We start from the raw sequence: 18,832 nt of genomic DNA on the forward strand, positions 1-18,832 counted from the left end.
TACCCCATCAGTGCAGCAATGCTTATTCAATACCGCCAGCAGATGGAGACACTGGGGGATAATTTTCTAAGGATTTATACTGATTTTTCCTGTCTGAATTTGTCGCACAGAAAGTTGCAGGCCAAATATGTGTGACATTTCTGCGACTTTAGCTTCTAGAGCATTTTTACAACATTATACATAGGTGCTGAATACATAAAAAGCGACTGTTCAGCGACAGACAAGTCGCATCGGCTGAAAGTAGGCCAGAATGTCAGTCCATGTTGGAGCAGGTTTAGATACAGTCTAAAGTATAGATCTCAAAGTCTGTGCACAGAATTTAGCAAGGGCCTCGCACCTTCTGATGCATCAGGTAGGTGCACAATAGCATAGCCTAACCCTCTGTACTTTGGTCTATATTGATGCGGGACATAGACAGCCAGCTGATGACCAATCCATTAGTGCAATGGATGGCTGGAAGCATTTGTCTTTGCCTTTGCAATACCACAGAAGCAATGCATGGTCAATGTACAGCAATGACACACCTGTGTGAACAGCCAGGAGACCCCCCCCCCCCATGTTATGTTACATAGTTACATAGTTAGTACGGTCGAAAAAAGACATATGTCCATCACGTTCAACCAGGGAATTAAGGGGTAGGGGTGTGGCGCGATATTGGGGAAGGGATGAGATTTTATATTTCTTCATAAGCATTAATCTTATTTTGTCAATTAGGAACATTCAGCACCCACCCGCTATCAAGGCAGCTGCCTATCATGTCATGCCCTACCTGCACAGGTGTGCTGGCTACTCAAATGATCCAATTAAGGAGGCCATTTAGTCAGCAGCAGCAGAAGTCCTGTGCCTGGACGCTCCAACAGGGGCCAGACACAAGCAGAAGCAGAAGCAGCAGAAGCAGCAGCAGCACCACCTTTTGTTTTTTGGCTGCAGCAGCAGCAAGGCCCACAGGGCTGGCTAGCTGGCTAGCCAGCAAGCAGGTAGCAATGAAAGTAGGAATCTTTCTTTTTAACCCTGTAAGGGGGTGGTGCACTGTACCCGAAGATACTGCCATATCGGGTCAATGCATAGGGCGACGGAAGCAAGCTTCGAAATCGGCCCCCGTTCTCAAAAATCCATTTAATATATGGTCCCCAGATAGGGGACGTATCAGATATTAAACTGATAAGAACAGATACTACACTTGATCTTAGCCAAAAGGCCGAGAAGCGATAACCGTGAAAGGGGCGGGCCCAACAAGGTCCCCTTCATGGGCACTATCACTGCTTGCTGTCAGGGAGGCTGCCAGACAATTTTCCATGCACACTCTGGGCTGGGGGGCAGTCAACCACCAGTACACACAGCAGAACCTAAACCCATACCATTATTGCTAAGCAGCAAGACAGGGGCCCATTGCACTCCCACGGGGCCTTTTTAAATGCAATCCATAACCCGGATTTGCCAGGAACCCTTCTTACTCCTCCTACTTGCATGTGACACTGGGCTTAGGATCTGCATAGGAAACACACACACAAGCACACACCTACCTTTGTTGCCTGCAGATGCCTCCTTGGCTGTCCCCAAACGGTATCAAACCAACACCCACGGGAAGCTGTAAGCATAGAGGACATGCCTGCACCCCATTGGACTTACCTGTGTGGGTTAAATCCGGGTTATTTGACAACCTATGGCGGTGATGGTTCTGCTCAGGCAGAGCAGTGCTGATGCTCCTCATAAAGCTGTCGCTGCTGTGAAGGTTCTAGGTGACATCACAAATCCCTATGGTTACATACACAACAAAGCTGGGTTGTTGTTGTTTACACTCTGCAAGGCCTGTGGAAGTGAGTGACATCATAGCACTGTAGTTCTGAGGGTTCTAGATGGATGCAACAATCTCCTGTTGCTTCTATGAAGGCCATAATAGACGACATCACCAAACAGCTCCATAGTCACATACACAGCAAAGGAGAGATGTTGTTTACACCTAGTGATGTCAGTGGTATTGAGTGACATCACAGCACAGTGCTAAGGCTCCTGGGCCTGGACACAGCAGCGGCTGCAATATCTCAACGGAGAATACGTTTATATATATGTGTGTGTGTGCGCGTATATATATATATATATATATATATATATATATATATATATTTCTCCGCCGAAATCACTTTTAAACCCATTTCCACCTTTTTTTCCCTTCTCTTCCTCTTACTTTTTTTTCACGTTTTTTTACGTTTTTCTCCTTTTCGCCTCTTTTCTGGGCGTATTATTCTTCTTTTTCTTCTTTTTTTTCGTCTAATGCATACCCCATCAGTGCAGCAATGCTTATTCAATACCGCCAGCAGATGGAGACACTGGGGGATAATTTTCTAAGGATTTATACTGATTTTTCCTGTCTGAATTTGTCGCACAGAAAGTTGCAGGCCAAATATGTGTGACATTTCTGCGACTTTAGCTTCTAGAGCATTTTTACAACATTATACATAGGTGCTGAATACATAAAAAGCGACTGTTCAGCGACAGACAAGTCGCATCGGCTGAAAGTAGGCCAGAATGTCAGTCCATGTTGGAGCAGGTTTAGATACAGTCTAAAGTATAGATCTCAAAGTCTGTGCACAGAATTTAGCAAGGGCCTCGCACCTTCTGATGCATCAGGTAGGTGCACAATAGCATAGCCTAACCCTCTGTACTTTGGTCTATATTGATGCGGGACATAGACAGCCAGCTGATGACCAATCCATTAGTGCAATGGATGGCTGGAAGCATTTGTCTTTGCCTTTGCAATACCACAGAAGCAATGCATGGTCAATGTACAGCAATGACACACCTGTGTGAACAGCCAGGAGACCCCCCCCCCCCCATGTTATGTTACATAGTTACATAGTTAGTACGGTCGAAAAAAGACATATGTCCATCACGTTCAACCAGGGAATTAAGGGGTAGGGGTGTGGCGCGATATTGGGGAAGGGATGAGATTTTATATTTCTTCATAAGCATTAATCTTATTTTGTCAATTAGGAACATTCAGCACCCACCCGCTATCAAGGCAGCTGCCTATCATGTCATGCCCTACCTGCACAGGTGTGCTGGCTACTCAAATGATCCAATTAAGGAGGCCATTTAGTCAGCAGCAGCAGAAGTCCTGTGCCTGGACGCTCCAACAGGGGCCAGACACAAGCAGAAGCAGAAGCAGCAGAAGCAGCAGCAGCACCACCTTTTGTTTTTTGGCTGCAGCAGCAGCAAGGCCCACAGGGCTGGCTAGCTGGCTAGCCAGCAAGCAGGTAGCAATGAAAGTAGGAATCTTTCTTTTTAACCCTGTAAGGGGGTGGTGCACTGTACCCGAAGATACTGCCATATCGGGTCAATGCATAGGGCGACGGAAGCAAGCTTCGAAATCGGCCCCCGTTCTCAAAAATCCATTTAATATATGGTCCCCAGATAGGGGACGTATCAGATATTAAACTGATAAGAACAGATACTACACTTGATCTTAGCCAAAAGGCCGAGAAGCGATAACCGTGAAAGGGGCGGGCCCAACAAGGTCCCCTTCATGGGCACTATCACTGCTTGCTGTCAGGGAGGCTGCCAGACAATTTTCCATGCACACTCTGGGCTGGGGGGCAGTCAACCACCAGTACACACAGCAGAACCTAAACCCATACCATTATTGCTAAGCAGCAAGACAGGGGCCCATTGCACTCCCACGGGGCCTTTTTAAATGCAATCCATAACCCGGATTTGCCAGGAACCCTTCTTACTCCTCCTACTTGCATGTGACACTGGGCTTAGGATCTGCATAGGAAACACACACACAAGCACACACCTACCTTTGTTGCCTGCAGATGCCTCCTTGGCTGTCCCCAAACGGTATCAAACCAACACCCACGGGAAGCTGTAAGCATAGAGGACATGCCTGCACCCCATTGGACTTACCTGTGTGGGTTAAATCCGGGTTATTTGACAACCTATGGCGGTGATGGTTCTGCTCAGGCAGAGCAGTGCTGATGCTCCTCATAAAGCTGTCGCTGCTGTGAAGGTTCTAGGTGACATCACAAATCCCTATGGTTACATACACAACAAAGCTGGGTTGTTGTTGTTTACACTCTGCAAGGCCTGTGGAAGTGAGTGACATCATAGCACTGTAGTTCTGAGGGTTCTAGATGGATGCAACAATCTCCTGTTGCTTCTATGAAGGCCATAATAGACGACATCACCAAACAGCTCCATAGTCACATACACAGCAAAGGAGAGATGTTGTTTACACCTAGTGATGTCAGTGGTATTGAGTGACATCACAGCACAGTGCTAAGGCTCCTGGGCCTGGACACAGCAGCGGCTGCAATATCTCAACGGAGAATACGTTTATATATATGTGTGTGTGTGCGCGTATATATATATATATATATATATATATATATATATATATATATTTCTCCGCCGAAATCACTTTTAAACCCATTTCCACCTTTTTTTCCCTTCTCTTCCTCTTACTTTTTTTTCACGTTTTTTTACGTTTTTCTCCTTTTCGCCTCTTTTCTGGGCGTATTATTCTTCTTTTTCTTCTTTTTTTTCGTCTAATGCATACCCCATCAGTGCAGCAATGCTTATTCAATACCGCCAGCAGATGGAGACACTGGGGGATAATTTTCTAAGGATTTATACTGATTTTTCCTGTCTGAATTTGTCGCACAGAAAGTTGCAGGCCAAATATGTGTGACATTTCTGCGACTTTAGCTTCTAGAGCATTTTTACAACATTATACATAGGTGCTGAATACATAAAAAGCGACTGTTCAGCGACAGACAAGTCGCATCGGCTGAAAGTAGGCCAGAATGTCAGTCCATGTTGGAGCAGGTTTAGATACAGTCTAAAGTATAGATCTCAAAGTCTGTGCACAGAATTTAGCAAGGGCCTCGCACCTTCTGATGCATCAGGTAGGTGCACAATAGCATAGCCTAACCCTCTGTACTTTGGTCTATATTGATGCGGGACATAGACAGCCAGCTGATGACCAATCCATTAGTGCAATGGATGGCTGGAAGCATTTGTCTTTGCCTTTGCAATACCACAGAAGCAATGCATGGTCAATGTACAGCAATGACACACCTGTGTGAACAGCCAGGAGACCCCCCCCCCCCATGTTATGTTACATAGTTACATAGTTAGTACGGTCGAAAAAAGACATATGTCCATCACGTTCAACCAGGGAATTAAGGGGTAGGGGTGTGGCGCGATATTGGGGAAGGGATGAGATTTTATATTTCTTCATAAGCATTAATCTTATTTTGTCAATTAGGAACATTCAGCACCCACCCGCTATCAAGGCAGCTGCCTATCATGTCATGCCCTACCTGCACAGGTGTGCTGGCTACTCAAATGATCCAATTAAGGAGGCCATTTAGTCAGCAGCAGCAGAAGTCCTGTGCCTGGACGCTCCAACAGGGGCCAGACACAAGCAGAAGCAGAAGCAGCAGAAGCAGCAGCAGCACCACCTTTTGTTTTTTGGCTGCAGCAGCAGCAAGGCCCACAGGGCTGGCTAGCTGGCTAGCCAGCAAGCAGGTAGCAATGAAAGTAGGAATCTTTCTTTTTAACCCTGTAAGGGGGTGGTGCACTGTACCCGAAGATACTGCCATATCGGGTCAATGCATAGGGCGACGGAAGCAAGCTTCGAAATCGGCCCCCGTTCTCAAAAATCCATTTAATATATGGTCCCCAGATAGGGGACGTATCAGATATTAAACTGATAAGAACAGATACTACACTTGATCTTAGCCAAAAGGCCGAGAAGCGATAACCGTGAAAGGGGCGGGCCCAACAAGGTCCCCTTCATGGGCACTATCACTGCTTGCTGTCAGGGAGGCTGCCAGACAATTTTCCATGCACACTCTGGGCTGGGGGGCAGTCAACCACCAGTACACACAGCAGAACCTAAACCCATACCATTATTGCTAAGCAGCAAGACAGGGGCCCATTGCACTCCCACGGGGCCTTTTTAAATGCAATCCATAACCCGGATTTGCCAGGAACCCTTCTTACTCCTCCTACTTGCATGTGACACTGGGCTTAGGATCTGCATAGGAAACACACACACAAGCACACACCTACCTTTGTTGCCTGCAGATGCCTCCTTGGCTGTCCCCAAACGGTATCAAACCAACACCCACGGGAAGCTGTAAGCATAGAGGACATGCCTGCACCCCATTGGACTTACCTGTGTGGGTTAAATCCGGGTTATTTGACAACCTATGGCGGTGATGGTTCTGCTCAGGCAGAGCAGTGCTGATGCTCCTCATAAAGCTGTCGCTGCTGTGAAGGTTCTAGGTGACATCACAAATCCCTATGGTTACATACACAACAAAGCTGGGTTGTTGTTGTTTACACTCTGCAAGGCCTGTGGAAGTGAGTGACATCATAGCACTGTAGTTCTGAGGGTTCTAGATGGATGCAACAATCTCCTGTTGCTTCTATGAAGGCCATAATAGACGACATCACCAAACAGCTCCATAGTCACATACACAGCAAAGGAGAGATGTTGTTTACACCTAGTGATGTCAGTGGTATTGAGTGACATCACAGCACAGTGCTAAGGCTCCTGGGCCTGGACACAGCAGCGGCTGCAATATCTCAACGGAGAATACGTTTATATATATGTGTGTGTGTGCGCGTATATATATATATATATATATATATATATATATATATATATATATATTTCTCCGCCGAAATCACTTTTAAACCCATTTCCACCTTTTTTTCCCTTCTCTTCCTCTTACTTTTTTTTCACGTTTTTTTACGTTTTTCTCCTTTTCGCCTCTTTTCTGGGCGTATTATTCTTCTTTTTCTTCTTTTTTTTCGTCTAATGCATACCCCATCAGTGCAGCAATGCTTATTCAATACCGCCAGCAGATGGAGACACTGGGGGATAATTTTCTAAGGATTTATACTGATTTTTCCTGTCTGAATTTGTCGCACAGAAAGTTGCAGGCCAAATATGTGTGACATTTCTGCGACTTTAGCTTCTAGAGCATTTTTACAACATTATACATAGGTGCTGAATACATAAAAAGCGACTGTTCAGCGACAGACAAGTCGCATCGGCTGAAAGTAGGCCAGAATGTCAGTCCATGTTGGAGCAGGTTTAGATACAGTCTAAAGTATAGATCTCAAAGTCTGTGCACAGAATTTAGCAAGGGCCTCGCACCTTCTGATGCATCAGGTAGGTGCACAATAGCATAGCCTAACCCTCTGTACTTTGGTCTATATTGATGCGGGACATAGACAGCCAGCTGATGACCAATCCATTAGTGCAATGGATGGCTGGAAGCATTTGTCTTTGCCTTTGCAATACCACAGAAGCAATGCATGGTCAATGTACAGCAATGACACACCTGTGTGAACAGCCAGGAGACCCCCCCCCCCCATGTTATGTTACATAGTTACATAGTTAGTACGGTCGAAAAAAGACATATGTCCATCACGTTCAACCAGGGAATTAAGGGGTAGGGGTGTGGCGCGATATTGGGGAAGGGATGAGATTTTATATTTCTTCATAAGCATTAATCTTATTTTGTCAATTAGGAACATTCAGCACCCACCCGCTATCAAGGCAGCTGCCTATCATGTCATGCCCTACCTGCACAGGTGTGCTGGCTACTCAAATGATCCAATTAAGGAGGCCATTTAGTCAGCAGCAGCAGAAGTCCTGTGCCTGGACGCTCCAACAGGGGCCAGACACAAGCAGAAGCAGAAGCAGCAGAAGCAGCAGCAGCACCACCTTTTGTTTTTTGGCTGCAGCAGCAGCAAGGCCCACAGGGCTGGCTAGCTGGCTAGCCAGCAAGCAGGTAGCAATGAAAGTAGGAATCTTTCTTTTTAACCCTGTAAGGGGGTGGTGCACTGTACCCGAAGATACTGCCATATCGGGTCAATGCATAGGGCGACGGAAGCAAGCTTCGAAATCGGCCCCCGTTCTCAAAAATCCATTTAATATATGGTCCCCAGATAGGGGACGTATCAGATATTAAACTGATAAGAACAGATACTACACTTGATCTTAGCCAAAAGGCCGAGAAGCGATAACCGTGAAAGGGGCGGGCCCAACAAGGTCCCCTTCATGGGCACTATCACTGCTTGCTGTCAGGGAGGCTGCCAGACAATTTTCCATGCACACTCTGGGCTGGGGGGCAGTCAACCACCAGTACACACAGCAGAACCTAAACCCATACCATTATTGCTAAGCAGCAAGACAGGGGCCCATTGCACTCCCACGGGGCCTTTTTAAATGCAATCCATAACCCGGATTTGCCAGGAACCCTTCTTACTCCTCCTACTTGCATGTGACACTGGCTTAGGATCTGCATAGGAAACACACACACAAGCACACACCTACCTTTGTTGCCTGCAGATGCCTCCTTGGCTGTCCCCAAACGGTATCAAACCAACACCCACGGGAAGCTGTAAGCATAGAGGACATGCCTGCACCCCATTGGACTTACCTGTGTGGGTTAAATCCGGGTTATTTGACAACCTATGGCGGTGATGGTTCTGCTCAGGCAGAGCAGTGCTGATGCTCCTCATAAAGCTGTCGCTGCTGTGAAGGTTCTAGGTGACATCACAAATCCCTATGGTTACATACACAACAAAGCTGGGTTGTTGTTGTTTACACTCTGCAAGGCCTGTGGAAGTGAGTGACATCATAGCACTGTAGTTCTGAGGGTTCTAGATGGATGCAACAATCTCCTGTTGCTTCTATGAAGGCCATAATAGACGACATCACCAAACAGCTCCATAGTCACATACACAGCAAAGGAGAGATGTTGTTTACACCTAGTGATGTCAGTGGTATTGAGTGACATCACAGCACAGTGCTAAGGCTCCTCTGGGCCTGGACACAGCAGCGGCTGCAATATCTCAACGGAGAATACGTTTATATATATGTGTGTGTGTGCGCGTATATATATATATATATATATATATATATATATATATATATATATTTCTCCGCCGAAATCACTTTTAAACCCATTTCCACCTTTTTTTCCCTTCTCTTCCTCTTACTTTTTTTTCACGTTTTTTTACGTTTTTCTCCTTTTCGCCTCTTTTCTGGGCGTATTATTCTTCTTTTTCTTCTTTTTTTTCGTCTAATGCATACCCCATCAGTGCAGCAATGCTTATTCAATACCGCCAGCAGATGGAGACACTGGGGGATAATTTTCTAAGGATTTATACTGATTTTTCCTGTCTGAATTTGTCGCACAGAAAGTTGCAGGCCAAATATGTGTGACATTTCTGCGACTTTAGCTTCTAGAGCATTTTTACAACATTATACATAGGTGCTGAATACATAAAAAGCGACTGTTCAGCGACAGACAAGTCGCATCGGCTGAAAGTAGGCCAGAATGTCAGTCCATGTTGGAGCAGGTTTAGATACAGTCTAAAGTATAGATCTCAAAGTCTGTGCACAGAATTTAGCAAGGGCCTCGCACCTTCTGATGCATCAGGTAGGTGCACAATAGCATAGCCTAACCCTCTGTACTTTGGTCTATATTGATGCGGGACATAGACAGCCAGCTGATGACCAATCCATTAGTGCAATGGATGGCTGGAAGCATTTGTCTTTGCCTTTGCAATACCACAGAAGCAATGCATGGTCAATGTACAGCAATGACACACCTGTGTGAACAGCCAGGAGACCCCCCCCCCCCATGTTATGTTACATAGTTACATAGTTAGTACGGTCGAAAAAAGACATATGTCCATCACGTTCAACCAGGGAATTAAGGGGTAGGGGTGTGGCGCGATATTGGGGAAGGGATGAGATTTTATATTTCTTCATAAGCATTAATCTTATTTTGTCAATTAGGAACATTCAGCACCCACCCGCTATCAAGGCAGCTGCCTATCATGTCATGCCCTACCTGCACAGGTGTGCTGGCTACTCAAATGATCCAATTAAGGAGGCCATTTAGTCAGCAGCAGCAGAAGTCCTGTGCCTGGACGCTCCAACAGGGGCCAGACACAAGCAGAAGCAGAAGCAGCAGAAGCAGCAGCAGCACCACCTTTTGTTTTTTGGCTGCAGCAGCAGCAAGGCCCACAGGGCTGGCTAGCTGGCTAGCCAGCAAGCAGGTAGCAATGAAAGTAGGAATCTTTCTTTTTAACCCTGTAAGGGGGTGGTGCACTGTACCCGAAGATACTGCCATATCGGGTCAATGCATAGGGCGACGGAAGCAAGCTTCGAAATCGGCCCCCGTTCTCAAAAATCCATTTAATATATGGTCCCCAGATAGGGGACGTATCAGATATTAAACTGATAAGAACAGATACTACACTTGATCTTAGCCAAAAGGCCGAGAAGCGATAACCGTGAAAGGGGCGGGCCCAACAAGGTCCCCTTCATGGGCACTATCACTGCTTGCTGTCAGGGAGGCTGCCAGACAATTTTCCATGCACACTCTGGGCTGGGGGGCAGTCAACCACCAGTACACACAGCAGAACCTAAACCCATACCATTATTGCTAAGCAGCAAGACAGGGGCCCATTGCACTCCCACGGGGCCTTTTTAAATGCAATCCATAACCCGGATTTGCCAGGAACCCTTCTTACTCCTCCTACTTGCATGTGACACTGGGCTTAGGATCTGCATAGGAAACACACACACAAGCACACACCTACCTTTGTTGCCTGCAGATGCCTCCTTGGCTGTCCCCAAACGGTATCAAACCAACACCCACGGGAAGCTGTAAGCATAGAGGACATGCCTGCACCCCATTGGACTTACCTGTGTGGGTTAAATCCGGGTTATTTGACAACCTATGGCGGTGATGGTTCTGCTCAGGCAGAGCAGTGCTGATGCTCCTCATAAAGCTGTCGCTGCTGTGAAGGTTCTAGGTGACATCACAAATCCCTATGGTTACATACACAACAAAGCTGGGTTGTTGTTGTTTACACTCTGCAAGGCCTGTGGAAGTGAGTGACATCATAGCACTGTAGTTCTGAGGGTTCTAGATGGATGCAACAATCTCCTGTTGCTTCTATGAAGGCCATAATAGACGACATCACCAAACAGCTCCATAGTCACATACACAGCAAAGGAGAGATGTTGTTTACACCTAGTGATGTCAGTGGTATTGAGTGACATCACAGCACAGTGCTAAGGCTCCTGGGCCTGGACACAGCAGCGGCTGCAATATCTCAACGGAGAATACGTTTATATATATGTGTGTGTGTGCGCGTATATATATATATATATATATATATATATATATATATATATATATTTCTCCGCCGAAATCACTTTTAAACCCATTTCCACCTTTTTTTCCCTTCTCTTCCTCTTACTTTTTTTTCACGTTTTTTTACGTTTTTCTCCTTTTCGCCTCTTTTCTGGGCGTATTATTCTTCTTTTTCTTCTTTTTTTTCGTCTAATGCATACCCCATCAGTGCAGCAATGCTTATTCAATACCGCCAGCAGATGGAGACACTGGGGGATAATTTTCTAAGGATTTATACTGATTTTTCCTGTCTGAATTTGTCGCACAGAAAGTTGCAGGCCAAATATGTGTGACATTTCTGCGACTTTAGCTTCTAGAGCATTTTTACAACATTATACATAGGTGCTGAATACATAAAAAGCGACTGTTCAGCGACAGACAAGTCGCATCGGCTGAAAGTAGGCCAGAATGTCAGTCCATGTTGGAGCAGGTTTAGATACAGTCTAAAGTATAGATCTCAAAGTCTGTGCACAGAATTTAGCAAGGGCCTCGCACCTTCTGATGCATCAGGTAGGTGCACAATAGCATAGCCTAACCCTCTGTACTTTGGTCTATATTGATGCGGGACATAGACAGCCAGCTGATGACCAATCCATTAGTGCAATGGATGGCTGGAAGCATTTGTCTTTGCCTTTGCAATACCACAGAAGCAATGCATGGTCAATGTACAGCAATGACACACCTGTGTGAACAGCCAGGAGACCCCCCCCCCCCCATGTTATGTTACATAGTTACATAGTTAGTACGGTCGAAAAAAGACATATGTCCATCACGTTCAACCAGGGAATTAAGGGGTAGGGGTGTGGCGCGATATTGGGGAAGGGATGAGATTTTATATTTCTTCATAAGCATTAATCTTATTTTGTCAATTAGGAACATTCAGCACCCACCCGCTATCAAGGCAGCTGCCTATCATGTCATGCCCTACCTGCACAGGTGTGCTGGCTACTCAAATGATCCAATTAAGGAGGCCATTTAGTCAGCAGCAGCAGAAGTCCTGTGCCTGGACGCTCCAACAGGGGCCAGACACAAGCAGAAGCAGAAGCAGCAGAAGCAGCAGCAGCACCACCTTTTGTTTTTTGGCTGCAGCAGCAGCAAGGCCCACAGGGCTGGCTAGCTGGCTAGCCAGCAAGCAGGTAGCAATGAAAGTAGGAATCTTTCTTTTTAACCCTGTAAGGGGGTGGTGCACTGTACCCGAAGATACTGCCATATCGGGTCAATGCATAGGGCGACGGAAGCAAGCTTCGAAATCGGCCCCCGTTCTCAAAAATCCATTTAATATATGGTCCCCAGATAGGGGACGTATCAGATATTAAACTGATAAGAACAGATACTACACTTGATCTTAGCCAAAAGGCCGAGAAGCGATAACCGTGAAAGGGGCGGGCCCAACAAGGTCCCCTTCATGGGCACTATCACTGCTTGCTGTCAGGGAGGCTGCCAGACAATTTTCCATGCACACTCTGGGCTGGGGGGCAGTCAACCACCAGTACACACAGCAGAACCTAAACCCATACCATTATTGCTAAGCAGCAAGACAGGGGCCCATTGCACTCCCACGGGGCCTTTTTAAATGCAATCCATAACCCGGATTTGCCAGGAACCCTTCTTACTCCTCCTACTTGCATGTGACACTGGGCTTAGGATCTGCATAGGAAACACACACACAAGCACACACCTACCTTTGTTGCCTGCAGATGCCTCCTTGGCTGTCCCCAAACGGTATCAAACCAACACCCACGGGAAGCTGTAAGCATAGAGGACATGCCTGCACCCCATTGGACTTACCTGTGTGGGTTAAATCCGGGTTATTTGACAACCTATGGCGGTGATGGTTCTGCTCAGGCAGAGCAGTGCTGATGCTCCTCATAAAGCTGTCGCTGCTGTGAAGGTTCTAGGTGACATCACAAATCCCTATGGTTACATACACAACAAAGCTGGGTTGTTGTTGTTTACACTCTGCAAGGCCTGTGGAAGTGAGTGACATCATAGCACTGTAGTTCTGAGGGTTCTAGATGGATGCAACAATCTCCTGTTGCTTCTATGAAGGCCATAATAGACGACATCACCAAACAGCTCCATAGTCACATACACAGCAAAGGAGAGATGTTGTTTACACCTAGTGATGTCAGTGGTATTGAGTGACATCACAGCACAGTGCTAAGGCTCCTGGGCCTGGACACAGCAGCGGCTGCAATATCTCAACGGAGAATACGTTTATATATATGTGTGTGTGTGCGCGTATATATATATATATATATATATATATATATATATATATATATATATATTTCTCCGCCGAAATCACTTTTAAACCCATTTCCACCTTTTTTTCCCTTCTCTTCCTCTTACTTTTTTTTCACGTTTTTTTACGTTTTTCTCCTTTTCGCCTCTTTTCTGGGCGTATTATTCTTCTTTTTCTTCTTTTTTTTCGTCTAATGCATACCCCATCAGTGCAGCAATGCTTATTCAATACCGCCAGCAGATGGAGACACTGGGGGATAATTTTCTAAGGATTTATACTGATTTTTCCTGTCTGAATTTGTCGCACAGAAAGTTGCAGGCCAAATATGTGTGACTTTTCTGCGACTTTAGCTTCTAGAGCATTTTTACAACATTATACATAGGTGCTGAATACATAAAAAGCGACTGTTCAGCGACAGACAAGTCGCATCGGCTGAAAGTAGGCCAGAATGTCAGTCCATGTTGGAGCAGGTTTAGATACAGTCTAAAGTATAGATCTCAAAGTCTGTGCACAGAATTTAGCAAGGGCCTCGCACCTTCTGATGCATCAGGTAGGTGCACAATAGCATAGCCTAACCCTCTGTACTTTGGTCTATATTGATGCGGGACATAGACAGCCAGCTGATGACCAATCCATTAGTGCAATGGATGGCTGGAAGCATTTGTCTTTGCCTTTGCAATACCACAGAAGCAATGCATGGTCAATGTACAGCAATGACACACCTGTGTGAACAGCCAGGAGACCCCCCCCCCCCCATGTTATGTTACATAGTTACATAGTTAGTACGGTCGAAAAAAGACATATGTCCATCACGTTCAACCAGGGAATTAAGGGGTAGGGGTGTGGCGCGATATTGGGGAAGGGATGAGATTTTATATTTCTTCATAAGCATTAATCTTATTTTGTCAATTAGGAACATTCAGCACCCACCCGCTATCAAGGCAGCTGCCTATCATGTCATGCCCTACCTGCACAGGTGTGCTGGCTACTCAAATGATCCAATTAAGGAGGCCATTTAGTCAGCAGCAGCAGAAGTCCTGTGCCTGGACGCTCCAACAGGGGCCAGACACAAGCAGAAGCAGAAGCAGCAGAAGCAGCAGCAGCACCACCTTTTGTTTTTTGGCTGCAGCAGCAGCAAGGCCCACAGGGCTGGCTAGCTGGCTAGCCAGCAAGCAGGTAGCAATGAAAGTAGGAATCTTTCTTTTTAACCCTGTAAGGGGGTGGTGCACTGTACCCGAAGATACTGCCATATCGGGTCAATGCATAGGGCGACGGAAGCAAGCTTCGAAATCGGCCCCCGTTCTCAAAAATCCATTTAATATATGGTCCCCAGATAGGGGACGTATCAGATATTAAACTGATAAGAACAGATACTACACTTGATCTTAGCCAAAAGGCCGAGAAGCGATAACCGTGAAAGGGGCGGGCCCAACAAGGTCCCCTTCATGGGCACTATCACTGCTTGCTGTCAGGGAGGCTGCCAGACAATTTTCCATGCACACTCTGGGCTGGGGGGCAGTCAACCACCAGTACACACAGCAGAACCTAAACCCATACCATTATTGCTAAGCAGCAAGACAGGGGCCCATTGCACTCCCACGGGGCCTTTTTAAATGCAATCCATAACCCGGATTTGCCAGGAACCCTTCTTACTCCTCCTACTTGCATGTGACACTGGGCTTAGGATCTGCATAGGAAACACACACACAAGCACACACCTACCTTTGTTGCCTGCAGATGCCTCCTTGGCTGTCCCCAAACGGTATCAAACCAACACCCACGGGAAGCTGTAAGCATAGAGGACATGCCTGCACCCCATTGGACTTACCTGTGTGGGTTAAATCCGGGTTATTTGACAACCTATGGCGGTGATGGTTCTGCTCAGGCAGAGCAGTGCTGATGCTCCTCATAAAGCTGTCGCTGCTGTGAAGGTTCTAGGTGACATCACAAATCCCTATGGTTACATACACAACAAAGCTGGGTTGTTGTTGTTTACACTCTGCAAGGCCTGTGGAAGTGAGTGACATCATAGCACTGTAGTTCTGAGGGTTCTAGATGGATGCAACAATCTCCTGTTGCTTCTATGAAGGCCATAATAGACGACATCACCAAACAGCTCCATAGTCACATACACAGCAAAGGAGAGATGTTGTTTACACCTAGTGATGTCAGTGGTATTGAGTGACATCACAGCACAGTGCTAAGGCTCCTGGGCCTGGACACAGCAGCGGCTGCAATATCTCAACGGAGAATACGTTTATATATATGTGTGTGTGTGCGCGTATATATATATATATATATATATATATATATATATATATATATATATATTCTCCGCCGAAATCACTTTTAAACCCATTTCCACCTTTTTTTCCCTTCTCTTCCTCTTACTTTTTTTTCACGTTTTTTTACGTTTTTCTCCTTTTCGCCTCTTTTCTGGGCGTATTATTCTTCTTTTTCTTCTTTTTTTTCGTCTAATGCATACCCCATCAGTGCAGCAATGCTTATTCAATACCGCCAGCAGATGGAGACACTGGGGGATAATTTTCTAAGGATTTATACTGATTTTTCCTGTCTGAATTTGTCGCACAGAAAGTTGCAGGCCAAATATGTGTGACATTTCTGCGACTTTAGCTTCTAGAGCATTTTTACAACATTATACATAGGTGCTGAATACATAAAAAGCGACTGTTCAGCGACAGACAAGTCGCATCGGCTGAAAGTAGGCCAGAATGTCAGTCCATGTTGGAGCAGGTTTAGATACAGTCTAAAGTATAGATCTCAAAGTCTGTGCACAGAATTTAGCAAGGGCCTCGCACCTTCTGATGCATCAGGTAGGTGCACAATAGCATAGCCTAACCCTCTGTACTTTGGTCTATATTGATGCGGGACATAGACAGCCAGCTGATGACCAATCCATTAGTGCAATGGATGGCTGGAAGCATTTGTCTTTGCCTTTGCAATACCACAGAAGCAATGCATGGTCAATGTACAGCAATGACACACCTGTGTGAACAGCCAGGAGACCCCCCCCCCCCATGTTATGTTACATAGTTACATAGTTAGTACGGTCGAAAAAAGACATATGTCCATCACGTTCAACCAGGGAATTAAGGGGTAGGGGTGTGGCGCGATATTGGGGAAGGGATGAGATTTTATATTTCTTCATAAGCATTAATCTTATTTTGTCAATTAGGAACATTCAGCACCCACCCGCTATCAAGGCAGCTGCCTATCATGTCATGCCCTACCTGCACAGGTGTGCTGGCTACTCAAATGATCCAATTAAGGAGGCCATTTAGTCAGCAGCAGCAGAAGTCCTGTGCCTGGACGCTCCAACAGGGGCCAGACACAAGCAGAAGCAGAAGCAGCAGAAGCAGCAGCAGCACCACCTTTTGTTTTTTGGCTGCAGCAGCAGCAAGGCCCACAGGGCTGGCTAGCTGGCTAGCCAGCAAGCAGGTAGCAATGAAAGTAGGAATCTTTCTTTTTAACCCTGTAAGGGGGTGGTGCACTGTACCCGAAGATACTGCCATATCGGGTCAATGCATAGGGCGACGGAAGCAAGCTTCGAAATCGGCCCCCGTTCTCAAAAATCCATTTAATATATGGTCCCCAGATAGGGGACGTATCAGATATTAAACTGATAAGAACAGATACTACACTTGATCTTAGCCAAAAGGCCGAGAAGCGATAACCGTGAAAGGGGCGGGCCCAACAAGGTCCCCTTCATGGGCACTATCACTGCTTGCTGTCAGGGAGGCTGCCAGACAATTTTCCATGCACACTCTGGGCTGGGGGGCAGTCAACCACCAGTACACACAGCAGAACCTAAACCCATACCATTATTGCTAAGCAGCAAGACAGGGGCCCATTGCACTCCCACGGGGCCTTTTTAAATGCAATCCATAACCCGGATTTGCCAGGAACCCTTCTTACTCCTCCTACTTGCATGTGACACTGGGCTTAGGATCTGCATAGGAAACACACACACAAGCACACACCTACCTTTGTTGCCTGCAGATGCCTCCTTGGCTGTCCCCAAACGGTATCAAACCAACACCCACGGGAAGCTGTAAGCATAGAGGACATGCCTGCACCCCATTGGACTTACCTGTGTGGGTTAAATCCGGGTTATTTGACAACCTATGGCGGTGATGGTTCTGCTCAGGCAGAGCAGTGCTGATGCTCCTCATAAAGCTGTCGCTGCTGTGAAGGTTCTAGGTGACATCACAAATCCCTATGGTTACATACACAACAAAGCTGGGTTGTTGTTGTTTACACTCTGCAAGGCCTGTGGAAGTGAGTGACATCATAGCACTGTAGTTCTGAGGGTTCTAGATGGATGCAACAATCTCCTGTTGCTTCTATGAAGGCCATAATAGACGACATCACCAAACAGCTCCATAGTCACATACACAGCAAAGGAGAGATGTTGTTTACACCTAGTGATGTCAGTGGTATTGAGTGACATCACAGCACAGTGCTAAGGCTCCTGGGCCTGGACACAGCAGCGGCTGCAATATCTCAACGGAGAATACGTTTATATATATGTGTGTGTGTGCGCGTATATATATATATATATATATATATATATATATATATATATATATATTTCTCCGCCGAAATCACTTTTAAACCCATTTCCACCTTTTTTTCCCTTCTCTTCCTCTTACTTTTTTTTCACGTTTTTTTACGTTTTTCTCCTTTTCGCCTCTTTTCTGGGCGTATTATTCTTCTTTTTCTTCTTTTTTTTCGTCTAATGCATACCCCATCAGTGCAGCAATGCTTATTCAATACCGCCAGCAGATGGAGACACTGGGGGATAATTTTCTAAGGATTTATACTGATTTTTCCTGTCTGAATTTGTCGCACAGAAAGTTGCAGGCCAAATATGTGTGACATTTCTGCGACTTTAGCTTCTAGAGCATTTTTACAACATTATACATAGGTGCTGAATACATAAAAAGCGACTGTTCAGCGACAGACAAGTCGCATCGGCTGAAAGTAGGCCAGAATGTCAGTCCATGTTGGAGCAGGTTTAGATACAGTCTAAAGTATAGATCTCAAAGTCTGTGCACAGAATTTAGCAAGGGCCTCGCACCTTCTGATGCATCAGGTAGGTGCACAATAGCATAGCCTAACCCTCTGTACTTTGGTCTATATTGATGCGGGACATAGACAGCCAGCTGATGACCAATCCATTAGTGCAATGGATGGCTGGAAGCATTTGTCTTTGCCTTTGCAATACCACAGAAGCAATGCATGGTCAATGTACAGCAATGACACACCTGTGTGAACAGCCAGGAGACCCCCCCCCCCCATGTTATGTTACATAGTTACATAGTTA

The 18,832-nt window shown here is 45.9% G+C and overlaps 8 non-coding genes across 8 annotated transcripts; all 8 read right to left on the reverse strand.

Moving 5' to 3' along the window:
• Positions 1-1,019: 1,019 nt before the first annotated feature.
• Positions 1,020-1,210, reverse strand: LOC130321487 (U2 spliceosomal RNA). The gene has a single exon (XR_008867203.1). It is a non-coding gene; the product is annotated as a U2 spliceosomal RNA (small nuclear RNA).
• Positions 1,211-3,296: 2,086 nt separating this feature from the next.
• LOC130321488 (U2 spliceosomal RNA) lies at positions 3,297-3,487 on the reverse strand. The gene has a single exon (XR_008867204.1). It is a non-coding gene; the product is annotated as a U2 spliceosomal RNA (small nuclear RNA).
• A 2,087-nt stretch (positions 3,488-5,574) lies between these two features.
• Positions 5,575-5,765, reverse strand: LOC130321489 (U2 spliceosomal RNA). Its single transcript, XR_008867205.1, has one exon. It is a non-coding gene; the product is annotated as a U2 spliceosomal RNA (small nuclear RNA).
• A 2,091-nt stretch (positions 5,766-7,856) lies between these two features.
• LOC130321490 (U2 spliceosomal RNA) lies at positions 7,857-8,047 on the reverse strand. The gene has a single exon (XR_008867206.1). It is a non-coding gene; the product is annotated as a U2 spliceosomal RNA (small nuclear RNA).
• A 2,090-nt stretch (positions 8,048-10,137) lies between these two features.
• On the reverse strand, positions 10,138-10,328 carry LOC130321491 (U2 spliceosomal RNA). Its single transcript, XR_008867207.1, has one exon. It is a non-coding gene; the product is annotated as a U2 spliceosomal RNA (small nuclear RNA).
• Positions 10,329-12,418: 2,090 nt separating this feature from the next.
• LOC130321493 (U2 spliceosomal RNA) lies at positions 12,419-12,609 on the reverse strand. The gene has a single exon (XR_008867209.1). It is a non-coding gene; the product is annotated as a U2 spliceosomal RNA (small nuclear RNA).
• A 2,094-nt stretch (positions 12,610-14,703) lies between these two features.
• Positions 14,704-14,894, reverse strand: LOC130321495 (U2 spliceosomal RNA). The gene has a single exon (XR_008867210.1). It is a non-coding gene; the product is annotated as a U2 spliceosomal RNA (small nuclear RNA).
• A 2,092-nt stretch (positions 14,895-16,986) lies between these two features.
• Positions 16,987-17,177, reverse strand: LOC130321496 (U2 spliceosomal RNA). Its single transcript, XR_008867211.1, has one exon. It is a non-coding gene; the product is annotated as a U2 spliceosomal RNA (small nuclear RNA).
• Positions 17,178-18,832: the final 1,655 nt, after the last annotated feature.

Source organism: Hyla sarda, unplaced genomic scaffold (genome assembly GCF_029499605.1).
Source record: "Hyla sarda isolate aHylSar1 unplaced genomic scaffold, aHylSar1.hap1 scaffold_2273, whole genome shotgun sequence".
Lineage (NCBI taxonomy): Eukaryota > Metazoa > Chordata > Amphibia > Anura > Hylidae > Hyla > Hyla sarda.